The 12,886-nt window shown below is 40.2% G+C and overlaps 1 protein-coding gene and 1 long non-coding RNA gene across 6 annotated transcripts in view; one reads left to right on the plus strand and one right to left on the minus strand.

Annotated features, from left to right (window-relative positions):
* LOC143694110 (uncharacterized) overlaps positions 1–12,886 on the minus strand; it is a 502,521-nt gene that overhangs the window by 321,636 nt on the left and 167,999 nt on the right. The window lies entirely within an intron of this gene.
* Positions 1–12,886, plus strand: part of LOC143694109 (uncharacterized) — a 68,922-nt gene that overhangs the window by 41,945 nt on the left and 14,091 nt on the right. Inside the window, exon 2 of one of the 5 annotated variants that reach the window (XM_077178511.1) lies at positions 12,573–12,730. The exons of the other annotated variants lie outside the window; for them this stretch is intronic. The gene's annotated coding sequence lies outside the window, so the exon portion shown is untranslated. Of the gene's footprint in view, positions 1–12,572; positions 12,731–12,886 lie in introns of those variants that run through there. 5 annotated transcript variants of the gene reach the window in all.

Consider the following 12,886-nt stretch of genomic DNA (forward strand, 5'->3'; position numbering starts at 1 on the left):
CACGTACAAGAACATAAATTCTGATAAATTCCATAAAAGCTGGAGAACAAATAAAGCTTAAGAAAGAACCCCAAACCTCTAGCTAATGCTAAACATCTTGAGTTGTGTTCTGAATTACTACACAGGAACTATTTTGAGCTCCAGAGTTTTTCACACAGAGATGACTGATAAAAATAAAGGACTACAAGCATTTTTGAAGGCATTGAAATAAAGGTCAATGGACAATTTCTTGAAAGCTCATATGTGATTTAGAAAATAAAGTCTTATTTTGAAAGACACCTAGGTACTGAATAGCATCTCATTCTAGTGAAAACACTGAAGATTAAATACTTCTTGTCTTGGGGGGTCTAGGTCTATAAAGGTCTTGTGGCCTTTCAAAGTACTTTAGTTTTAAAGCTTTATGTTTAAATTAGTTTTATAATTAAGTTTTAGGTTCCTCAATCATTTGGATTGTATAAGACTATTGGAGAGCCTAAATGCCTTTACGAATCTGAACCCTGGGAAATTAACGTCTCTTGACACTGGATGAGACTGCAGGCCTGCAGGCCACATTCACTGAGACTGAAGCAAGTGAAGTGATTCAGCTCTGCTAAGGGCCTCAGGACCACTTGTCCAAGGAAAAAATTTTCAAAGGCACAGAGAATTCCAAGATCCTCCGTCTGATATGGGTTAGGAGGTGAATTTCCAATAATATATTAATATGAAACTTTGCTTTCTCAAAGGAGACAGAGGCTTCCAAATCAGACAAACTGTGTCTTCCAACTTCAGTCTGTTGTTAAGAAAGAATTTTAACTATGAGTTTACTCAGCCCTCAGTAAAGTTATTGGAGAGTTCCCTCCACATCTCTTGGAGAGCAGAATAGTTCTGTGACAACTTGCTGTAAAGGAGGAAATCTATTGCAATGCTTTGCTACCCTTACTGCTAAAACTTCTCTAACACTAGCTTGCTTTCAGTTTTTCCTCATTATTTCCCACCTTAACCACCATGGACATGAACAAAACTTGATTCTTTCCTTTGCAGCAGTTTTATATTTATTTCTAGAGACAGTTATATTTTTGTTCATTTCTCTCTTCTTTACAATACATAAATCCAATTGTTGCAATATATCCTTGAAGAAATTTAACTTTTTCACCTTACCTGTTCATCAGATGGTGGATACAAATCAGTTATAATGGTTGTTGAAGATGGATGTCCTCTGTACCGGCTTGGATTAACAACAATGTCCCTCAAAAAGTCCAGTAGAAAACTGAAATGCAGACTGAGTGAGACTCAGTAGTAGAGGTAGAGCATTATTGATCCTTTAGGCTGGTCTGCATGCCCAACCAGGCAGCAACAGTTTTGGTAAACTTGCAAGTAGGGTGAACCTGCGAGACCTAATATTTTTTGTAAAGGGAACAAAGATAAGCAATGAATTTAATTTTTTTGCCCTGAGACTACAGAAAAGTGGGAGCTTGTTCCCAGTTTCTTCATAAGCTGAACCTTGCTGACTAAAAAACAGAGTGTCTGATTCCATGAGTATAATTTTCAGACTGATTGTGTCAAAAGGGATGGAGCGGAGGCAATCAGCTCTCACTACACAAGAGAGATGCAGTATGAGCTGTGTGCAAACCTTCAGGAGGGTTTTGATGAGGAGCTCTGGACTGTGAACTTGTGCTCAGAGTTAGGGGTGAACAGCTGATAGTACTGCCTGTGGGCTGGATGACTTTGTCAACAACAACCCCAGTAATCTTAGGGGTTTGGAAATGTGATTCAGTTTCAGCCTTCTGGTAAGCAGGGAAGTATACTTGAATGCAGTGTCTGAGAGATATGCTAGCTTTGAACCTGATCTAGTCAAACAACTGATGAAGAAGAGAAAAATATTCATCATCATTTCAGGAAAGATGTGAAGTAGGAAGAGGAGAATTAATGTATTGCTTATGGATGAAATATGGATTCAAAGTTTTTAAAGCATGCATATGTTTTAACAAAGAGAAAATATTATGTTTCATGATTATGATACATTTGAACAGGAAACATAATTTGTTAGATGCCTTGCATTAAACTCTTATTTTGGCTAATAAATACATAATGCTTATGTAAAGTATTATAGCACAAAAATATATTTATTGCTAGTGGGGAGGCTGTTTGTATTAGGAACAAAATTACTACTTCTAAGCTGCCATTCAGTGAAGGTTATCAAATCTAAACAAAGTCTATGGTCCTGGAGATTTTCTAAAAGCACTGTTGGAATTTGGCACCTAGGGTAGAACACATAGCTGCAGCTCTTGAGGCTGGCTCATGGACATCTCTGAGTGAAGTGGCAGGATTATTTTGTGGACTTGGCAAATGATTCTTCTGTTTATACAGCTCAGCAGGATATTTGCTTTCTCCACAACAGCAGGACACTGTGGATTCATGTTCAGTTCGTGACCTGCTGTAACTCCCACCTCCTTTCTTACAGAGTTGTTGGATTTCTCTGTTCTGTAGTCATTCATACTCCACACATGGCTGTTCACTTCCATGTGGTTTCCTCCCTCATATCCTGTTCTTGTTCATTTGTGATTTTGCCATGTGTTCACTGATCTATTGGATACTGTGCCTTCCTAGCAAAATGCACCAGGATACTGTAAATAACTGTGGAGTTCTCAGGTATCATCAAATTATTTTCCTCCTCCTGCCCTGAAAAATAGACTAATTGGGCAGAAGTGAGATCAGGAGAGAAGAGATATCTTCCTTTATTGTCAGGATTGGACTACATATGGCCCTTAGGAAAGTCCACAGAAGAGGCTCAGGATAGGAAGAATCAGAAAGATATCTTTGTTCACGTGTGATGTGGGCAGAGTCAAGGCATGAGGTGGTTTCCTGCCACAGACAACAATGGCTATTGCCTGTGGCCTGTCTGTTTGTGTGAGCAGGTCCAGAGATCTGCAAATCTGATCTGGCATTTCTGGTGCCTTTTTAACCTGATAGTTTTGTAATTTACCTGCCCACTAGACAGAGATCTGCTACCACAACAGAAATCACTAGGGAGAAAAAAAAGAAAATAAAATAAATCCCCCAACAGTCCCTCAACCTTAAATTTTTCTGAGGAACACTGGAAAGGGTTAGAGGCCTCTCACCCCCTCTGACCATTCCATCCAAATGATTTCCTTGTTTTTTCAGTTCACTTATCTACACTTTTTCAGGCTCAGAAGACACTTGTTAGGGAAGTATAGAAAATCACACTGTCAGATGGGTTGGCATGAAAAAATTACCCAGAAAGATAAGCCTCCAAGTGTCTTGAGACAGCACTGAAATGGAAAGAGGTTATAAATAAGGAAACTGGCGAGAGTGGCTTATTAAGAATTCTGTCCTGTGCTTCCATGTAGAAGGACCATATTCCTGGCACCAAGGGGATGGCTTGCCTGCTGCTACCATACCTCTTCACTAAATGTGTGATCACTTCTGCAAAGACATGCAGCCCTGCAAGTGCTCAGTGCCATGTTGCCATCCGCACCGAATGTGCATCTGAGATGCAGCAGATATGGGCTCACCACTGGTGACAAAACCACCTGCAAACATTTTTTTCTTTTTAAGAATGAAAGTTTCATCTCAGATCAAGCAGAATGTTACATTGTGGAGTTAAATCTGTGCATTTAAAAAAAAATCCTAGGACTTTCCAAACAAGAGAGTTTGGGGGGGGAGGGGGGGGGGAGGAAGTCAAGAGTTTGATTCACAAATTGCCAAAACAGACTGCTTCAACTTTCCACTTTTGGTTCTTTTTCTCAAGTTATTTGGTGGACAGTGAGTCAACTGAATCGAATCAACAGGGAAAAATAAGAGACAGTACAAGTGAAAAATATCTCTTTCCTGCTCCAAATGTAAGAAGATATTTTCTACCTGTAAACTTACCTTGGGGCAGACAATAGTTTCCCTGGCAGGCCCAGCTCACTTCAAGTGTTTTACTACTAAGGTGCCATTTTGCCTTTCCCTGCTGCTCTCAAACGCCTTTCTTGGGGCAAAATTTTAGAGTAGATACAATCCTAAACCACCAAAGGTCTTACTGTTTTCTTTCTATCTGTCCCTTTTCACTGATTTTTCTTCCACTGCATCTATTTTCCACCTACATACATTTTTTTCACCTGTTGCAAGAACAGTTTCCTTCTCTCTTCCCCTCTGTATCTGCTTTTTTTTTCTTTTTCTTTTCCTGGCCATCTTTCCTACAGTCCTGTTGTTTTGTACAAGTGTCAGTACTACATCTTTTAATGGTGCAGCCATTCTATTCTCTCTTAAGTTCTTCCAGCAGCTCACTGCAAAACAGTGAGGGTGATAAACAGCCTCACCACCTTTTTATACAGTGGCAGAAGTATTTCTGTCCCCTTACTGGGGATGTATCCCACAATCACATTTATTAGGCATGGTCACCCTCTGACTGATTTATCACATAGGTCTGTGTCATTTACCATTGTTCCCAAGTGATGCATTCCTACCTCTTAGGAGATATTCCTCAATGATACTAAGCTGGGAAATGCTGTCAATGTACAGGAGAAGAAAGCAATGCTACAGGGACAAGTGGCCAATGTTAAGGACTGAAATAACAGGAACAGGATGACAGCCACTACCTTAAACTACACCATCATGAGCCTGGGGACTAATAAGAATTTCTGCTTCAGAGAGGAGTTTGTCAATTGGAAACAATGCATTAAAGGCAACCTAAAATAAATGCTTTTCATTAAAGAAAAAGGAACATATTTTTCTCTGGAAAAGATAGTTTATATGAAAGAAATTAGCTTGCTAACTTGTATTTCTTGTTAAGAAGATTTGATTAACAGTGATTCTCTAGGCAAATATTCTGACTGCAGTGAAAATAGTGCTTTCCATCAAAATTTTTCAATTATAAAGTTACCCTTCTCTATATGTAGCTACTACTTACAGCCCATTTTTTACCAGACTGGTAGATGTCATTACATCATTAAATCAACTATTTATCTCATTTTATTGGAGAAGGGGCAAAATATTTTTTCTAACTGTCAGTACATTTCTGGCCACAAAGAACATGATGATGGGTAATGGAAGGCTCCCCCAAAAGCTTCTCAAGGAGTTCTGTCTTAACTTCAAGACTGGAGATTAGTGGCTTTAGCAAAACTAACCCTGAGCCCAAAAAGCCAGACCCCAAGGAGGATGTGGTGTGAGCTCCATGCAATAGCAGCTTTTTCCATTTCCACCACACAGATGCTCATTTCTTTCTTAAACTCTCAAAATCCTGTTTTTTCTTAACCTTTTAGTTTTTTTCTTTCTTTTCTTTTTTTTTTTTTTTTTGCCCCCTAAAGTTGTGTTTGCTTGTGTGCAGCTCACCCTTTTCCTTAAAATCCTCTTAATTTTGATTCCTTTTGCCAAATAAAAGAGCATAATGTCCAGGGGAACAGAAGGGGTAGCCTCTGTGGCTGTTCTGTTAAGCAGCCCATGAGAGATGGGTCAGTTCCATTGATCTTGCAAACTGTACTGCAGAATTTTGTTAAATCCTGTCACACATTACAGCTCACAGAGGGCCAGGGGAGCAGAAGGGTACATCAAAAGCAGCTCAGAGGTGGGTGGTTTACAGGACATCTCTCCATTTCTTTGTGGGTAGTGAACTGGATCCCAGGTAGACCAGTGATAGTGGCTTCATTTTCCTGTGCTCCTTTCAGATAATCCACTAGCCAGACTCCACGGTTCTCCCTTCTACCTCTCCCTGTAAGTCATGTCATATATCCCTTACCAACACCTACCAAAACAAGTCTGAACTACTTGTGAACAGCACATTGCTCAAGGTCAACCAATTCACCACACTTGACTGATTCTGCCCAGCAGCTCTTTGAACTGTAAGGTTAGGGAAGGAAATTTTGGACTGGAAAGGTCTCGGATGAGTTGTGGTACAGATGAAATCTGTCTTTGAGTAAAAGGTACTATTTGCATGCCCCTCTGAACTCTTCAGCCCTTATTGAATGTTCTCCCTTGAGGCTCTTTCACTTTGGTGCTGAATTCCAGAAATTCAATAGCCAAGCCATTCCCATTAATATACTGTCTCTCTCCTTAACTGTGTTTCCTACACATCTCTATAAATAGATTTAGGCACTACACTTTCACTGTGTTCTTTAAAGCTGTGAACTTCTGTTACCATAGAGATTTTTTAAAAAATATTTAGCCATGAAAGTACCAATATTAGACTGTAGGTTCTTTGGGCAGGGAATTCCTTTCTGTCTGTGTATTGTCCTTTGCCAGACACATTACAAACAATAGATATTCTATAGATAGATCTGTTTTACAAGCTTTTTCATGGATTTGAATATTTCCCATCCTTTGAGCTTCCTTTTCTCTAAGGTAAATGAATCCTTTCTATATGTAATGGATAAACAGGTGGTTAGCTTTGCATCTTTGCTTTTTCACCTGGCCCTTCTCTTATTGGAAGAACTGAGCCTTTGTCTGCATGGATCTTTTCTTTGCTTCTGTGAGAATTAGGTCCAGAAGAAACCATTTTGCTTCCACTTAGCAAAAGTTTAATCTGAATGATGTAGGGATTTGCATACATTTACCATTGGTGCTGTGAAAACCACTGCTATCATCTGCCTCTAGTACGGCAGGTTTCAAGGGAACTGGAAGAGTCTGCATTATTAGGACTAAATTAAACATTGACTTCAATTGCTCCATCTTAGTAAACCCTTCACTAAGCACGAGGAGAGCCTTTATCAAGCTTGAGTATGCCCTTAACTTCTGGAAGCAAAAGAAATAACTATGTTCACCCCTTTTTTACCCTCCTCCCTTTGAGGGGATGCTGGGAGGGTATCTTCATAAGCTTTCAGACAACTCAGAAGTCAAATGAATCATTCTGTGGGCGTAAAGTTGGAAATCAGCCTGTGTTTTAGAAGAAAATGTAATCGACAGGGTTTTAAACAAAAGAGACGCCACAGAAGCAAAGCTTGTCACACCATGTCAGCATCTGACTGGGCTCATGTGTTGTGACTTGAAATGCTCTGAGGCTCGGGCAGTGGATAAGGAAAGGACAAGTGAAAGAATAACTCTGCTGCTCCACTAAGCTTAGTGACTCTAATGAAGCATTTTGTTGAAAGGGATGGAGCTGTTGAAGGGGAAATATGTAAGATGTGCAATACCCAAACTTAGTGGGATTGGAGCAGCTCCCAATTTCTTCACAGCTGGAAAAGTGCTTAAATCCTAATCAAGTTCAGAAAGCATAGGGGACTGACTTGCTTTCTCCTAGCTCCAATTGAACTCTCCTGCCACAGCAGAGTTGGGTGTATGTGGCCTTCTCTGGCTCTAGATAAGCCTTGAGTAGTTTTACCTGGAGAGTGTCTTAAGATGCATCATGAATGGGTGATTTAGATTGCTCAGAGAATCACCACCAAAGGTATCAGCAAAAGCAGGTTTAATATGAAAGTTAAAGCACAAGAAAGGTCTTGGTTTGACTTCCAAGGGTCTCACTTAGGACTGCTGTTTATAGGTTTGCAAGAGAATTGGCTTTAGCTGTAACAATTTTCCATCTTGGTCACAACTGGTCAGTAACTTTCTTTAAAAGTTCAAAATTGTTGTTCCACTTCCATTGTTACTCAGGCAAGAAAAGTAAGTTTCCAAGGCTGTTAAAAAACAAGCTCGTGACATAGCACAAGTTCCTGGGAACAGACACTGTTTCTGATAAGCTCAAGAGGAGCTGGCCCAAGTGCTGTTATTCAAGGCTGAGGTCTAAGGAACATTTCTGAGATCATAGTGTAGTGTGGGGGATGTAGTGCCACAGGTTGTGACTGACATGTATCAGCAGTTTCACCTACTGAAATGTTATATTTCTTCACAAAAGAGGTTCAACAGAGGCAGTGGCAGCATGCACAGCTCCCCTGTGCAAAGGCAGCAGTCTTTGCTCTGAGGATGAGAAATGGCTGTGAGTGTGCAGATTAGGGCTCTATACATAAATAAATTGAGGGACACAGAGATTAAGGCTTGTGGGGTAGTAAGGAAGATTGTTTGAGAGGTAGGCACAGGACTGAGACCTGGCTTCTCATCACCTTGGAGTCCTTCCAGTCAAAAGCGAGAGATGGATTTGTCTGAATTCCCTCCTGGAGGTACTGTCTTGCTAGTCATTGATTACAGAGTGGTTTTAAGGCAATAATATTCCAGGCTTTAGGGAGCACAGTCAGGCATCTAACTACCAGCAGGATGAATCTGTGCCTGGAAGGGAAGAAAAGCGTCGGTCCAATCTTACCCTTTTGTCTTCCAATTTGCCTGTTTTACAAGGAACCAATTTTAGTTGTTCTTGCACTGCAAAACAATAAAAAGTGATGTGCTTTTTCTGTCTCAATGGCTTTAGGATTTTCTTTTCCTTCCCCTTACTTTTTTCCTGTTCTTTATATCTGTTGCCATTATATTCTATACAATTTCTTTCATATTATACTGTTCTTGTATTTAATCTGGTTTCCCTGTGATACAATACTGTTGGAACACATTTGTGTCAACATCTTACATCTAGCAACCTGCCTCGTTGGGCTGATTTTTTGTTGTTTTCTGCACTTTCTATTTCCAGCTCTCCTTTGCTGCTCTGTTGTCTCTTGCCTTTGTTTACTCTACTTCACCAGTTTCACCTGCCCCTCAGTTCAGACCTACACCTTGAATAAAAAAAATATCCCTTTTCTTGATTGGTATCATACATGTTTATAAATACATGCAGGAAAGGGTGAGGGGCAATTTTACAAAAACCCAAGACCCTTCAGCTGAGATGACTGTCACTCTGCTTCCCAGCTTCGGAGAAATGAATGTGATGGACCTTTTCATCACAACACTTTACTCCTTTCCCCCAAGTCCAGAGAGCACTCAGGGAAACCTGGCAAATGATGTTAAGGTCTCCTGAGAGATGTGAGCCATTCTGCAGGAACAGATGGCATTTCCCACAGTTAATCAGTGTTAAGGAGAGCAGAACAATCTCCTCTCCACAGGCCTGCCATCCCAAGGCGACAGTGTGACTGCAGGACCACTGGAAATGGTTAGTTCCTGTGACTGAACCCAAGACTTAGCTGACATATGGACAGAAGGGAGGAAAATGCGAGTCTTCATCCCAGGTGATGTGCATTCTGGGCACCTTCTCCCCCTTGTTCTGGTTTCTTGAGGACAAGTGTGCCGCAGGCTCCATCTGGTTCTGTAATAAAGGATAAATTATTAAAATAAATACAATATTGATGAGATGTTCTATAAAACAGAGGGCCTTTAAAGTATTGATTAAGAATTGAGAAAGTCATAATGAGTTTTATCTGCAGAAATGATTGGGAAATAATTTTTGTGTAGTACCTCTCTTCTTGGAGCAGGTAAAAGGCAATATTTAATCCCTGGACTTGACTGTCAACTCTATAGTTTATACACCATCCAAACACAAATTTTTACAAGGTCATTGTCTTGTCCACTCAAGAGCCTTGTGGCACCTCATACAAAGTAATAAAATTTCACAATAGCATTAAGAAACAACTAATCCCCATTACAGTAAAGATAGGACCAAGTAGGAAGATCAGCGTTCCACATCCTGCAGTGTATGTTTTACCTGATAGCTTTCAAAACCACATGGAATCAAGAGAGAAAGATGTGTAAAGGCAAAAATACGGATCTCTTAAATAGTTAAAAGAACTAAATAGTTCTTCCTTAAATAAAGAATAAATACTGATTATTGGGTTTGGATTAGAAAGGTATGACCTATTCTAAGTTGGTTCTTCAGAGTCAGCTGAAACACACATGCTTAGTAATAGCTATAAAATTGCCAAATGTACATCACGATTTTGGCATTCATGCAATTCTTGTAATCTGCTCCTAGTGAGGAGCATCAGGCTGGTTGTTAAGGTATCTGCAAACTGACATCATGTGCTTCCCTCTGCTGGGATGTAACTTCCCTGGAGTTTCCCTTATCATGACTTTCTCTCACATGAAAGCACCAAATTCTCTGACTCAGCACCTGCACAAACCCTTTTCCAGACTCCCATCATGCAGGCATTTGTCCTCAGGCTCAGCTGTTTGGGACAGGTTGCAGTGAAAATCAGTTGTGGGTAGACCCAGTCCTTCCAGCTGTCGTTTAGCCCCTTCTAAAAGACAGAAGGGTCTCTCCACCGCTTTTGGAGAAAGGCACCTTCAGGGAGTGAGTCAATCTTACCTAAGATCTAAATCAAAAGCTTGGCACTTCTAGAGGGTGAATCAGACCTTAGCTGGGCTGAATCACTCCCTGCAGCTGTCTATCAACCTGACCAGCTGGCTAAGTCTCCCAACTATGGTGCCTCTGAACTGCCTCCAGACTGGTTTCTTTTGAGCTTGGTAAGTCCCACAGTTAATCAAAACTTCACCTATAAAATCCTGCATTTCTTCTTTCTGTCTCTCACCCAAAGCTTAGTGGTCTGCTTGTGAAGCACTTTGTATATCTCATAATGAATTCCTGATTCTTTACTGCTGAGGTTTTCCAGCTGCCTCCTCCACCTGCAGAGCCATGAAGCAGCTAGTTCTCCAGTAGGTTTCAGTCAAATAATTCTACTAAGGTATTTCCAGTTGAATAGGTAAATGACCCGCTCTTGACCTATCTAGTAGATCCTTGGCAGGCCCTGCCAATTTTTGGTATCTTTCTACATATTGTGGTTCTTTACTGTGACCCACAAAATAAGCGGAGGCCCAACCTATGACTGATTTAAAACTGACTTTCTATGAACCTGATGTCACTGCATCCATTTATAACATGTCAGAATTTACTTCACCCTCTTCTCTTCATAATTCTCTAGCTCCTGTCTGTGGGTCACTATCTAGAAGTCTATTAGAAGATCTGTTAATAGTGGCATTAAATACCCTCTCTATAACTTGAAATGGAATATTCCATAAAGCAAGGTCTCAGATTTAGAGGAAAGGAATTACAGAGGTAATACAGCGCTCCTGAAATATTGGTGTGGAAATGTCCAGATCCATATAGGATAAGTATGTCTAGTTAGGGTCTTCTTTTTTTAGGGTTACAAAGCCTGGGGCACAGATCAACGGAAGTATTTGCACTGCAAACACTGAACATTGCAGTGCCTGTCTTTCAAACCCTTCATTCCTGATTTAACAACACTTTGGAGGGTTGGGTGCTAAGGAACAGAATTCACTAGAGCCAGCATGCTGAGAAGAGAGCTACTTAAATTAGCCAATAGGAGAAAACAACAGGAGGGATGAGTTTTAAATCACGTCTCTCTTGGGGATTGAATGCCTTAATTTGACTTCATGGAGATTAGTTTGTAGGCTGCATTGCCTATGCAGGGAGGAAAATATTTGAAGGCTCTTTAGTAAAGGCATGACGAAGCCCAATCGTTAGAAAACAGGAGTAAAAAAATCAAATTGTAAGCAAAGAGCATGTATTAAAGAATCAGGATAATTAACTGCTGAATTAGCTTATCAAAAGATATAACACATTTTCCACATACTGTGTGGCATCTTGCACTCTGAATTTCTCCATCAATACTGAAAACAACTAAAATGCTATGGTTCAGGAATTACTGGGTGACAATATTTGTCAGGAGCTTAGTGCACATAATCTACCATCTCCTGTCTTTTAAACAGATTAATCTGCTTTTACCAGGGCTAAATTTGGCCTCACTCCTGTTCCTGTGTGCTCAGTGATGTTTTGATATAGAATAATGTGAGTTAAAGATTGTATCAGCTTGTCTTGTCATCTCTCTATAGCCATTGCAGGATTGTCCTTTATTTTTCTGTTCATTAGTAATTTGACCAGGGCTTTTTTAATGTATGAACTGCTTCTGTTGTTTCCCCTGGGATTATTCAGCAGTCTATTAGAGCTCATTTACTAGAACATTTTCAATGTATAAATTGTCCTTCAAATCCTCTGCTCACTTACCTGTCATTTCTTTAAAGTCATACCCCCTATGGATCCAGTTCTCCCTCTCTTTTTGCTGATTAGTTTTTGGTTAGAGATACACTAGTCATAGATAGTCAACCTATGTGGTGGCAAGAAACATGCACCTTTTATGCAATTCAAAGTTATCTCTCTTTCTGGATCTGGAAGTCTGGTCCATTTTCATTTTTGGTCTTGCAGTGCCACAGCAGGATCCCTGGGAAAACCCTATCACCAGCTGTGCGTGGTCCACTCTCAGTACTTCCCCACAGTGTGCTCTGCAAGGTACATGTGCTGCTCACTGTGACCCCCCTGAAGCTTTGAGTGATGTTTTATAGAGGATCAGCAAAATTAACCATGCTTGGTGGATGTTACTTTCCCCCCAGTTTAATCAAACTCTGTAATCTGGGGCATGCATTTGGGACAAAATGAACCCGATCAAAAGCAACAACCTGATTTTGGCTGAGTTAGATCTTTTAATCTTTCCTGCATGATTGCATAACCTCAGGTGGAAGAAACTTATAATCACATTGGCTTTTCTCTTCAGTGCATTGCATTGCAGACTTGTAACTCATTTATTCATTCCCACCATCCATCTCTTACCAGTCAGCTCTTCAAGTATTTCCCTTTCCTCAAAAAAAAAATTAGTTTCAGAAGAGTTTTCCCCTGTGTGAATTTTCCCAGGCTGAATCTAATTTTGTTTTATTTTCAAACTCTATTTCTTTCTCAGCTTTGACAGTTACAGGGCAAGTACAAGAAGCTACACGGAATTAAATGCAATCCACACTACTTCTCTGTTCTCCTTGGGATTTGCAACAATTCCTGGTTTTGTATCACCTGTGAATGTAATTAACTCAGTCTTCGTTTTGGATAAGGGTTGTAACTGCTCAGTGAAGAAGTGGCCATGGTGAGATCTGAATAGATTCAATCTCTCAACTAAGGGAGGGATTATCTTTCTAATAGGAAATTATTTTAGCAGTATGTTTATTTACGTGAGAATCTTATGTCTGTTTTTATGTCGCACAACAACATTTTCTGTGTGAG

Source organism: Agelaius phoeniceus, chromosome 5, assembly GCF_051311805.1.
Source record: "Agelaius phoeniceus isolate bAgePho1 chromosome 5, bAgePho1.hap1, whole genome shotgun sequence".
Lineage (NCBI taxonomy): Eukaryota > Metazoa > Chordata > Aves > Passeriformes > Icteridae > Agelaius > Agelaius phoeniceus.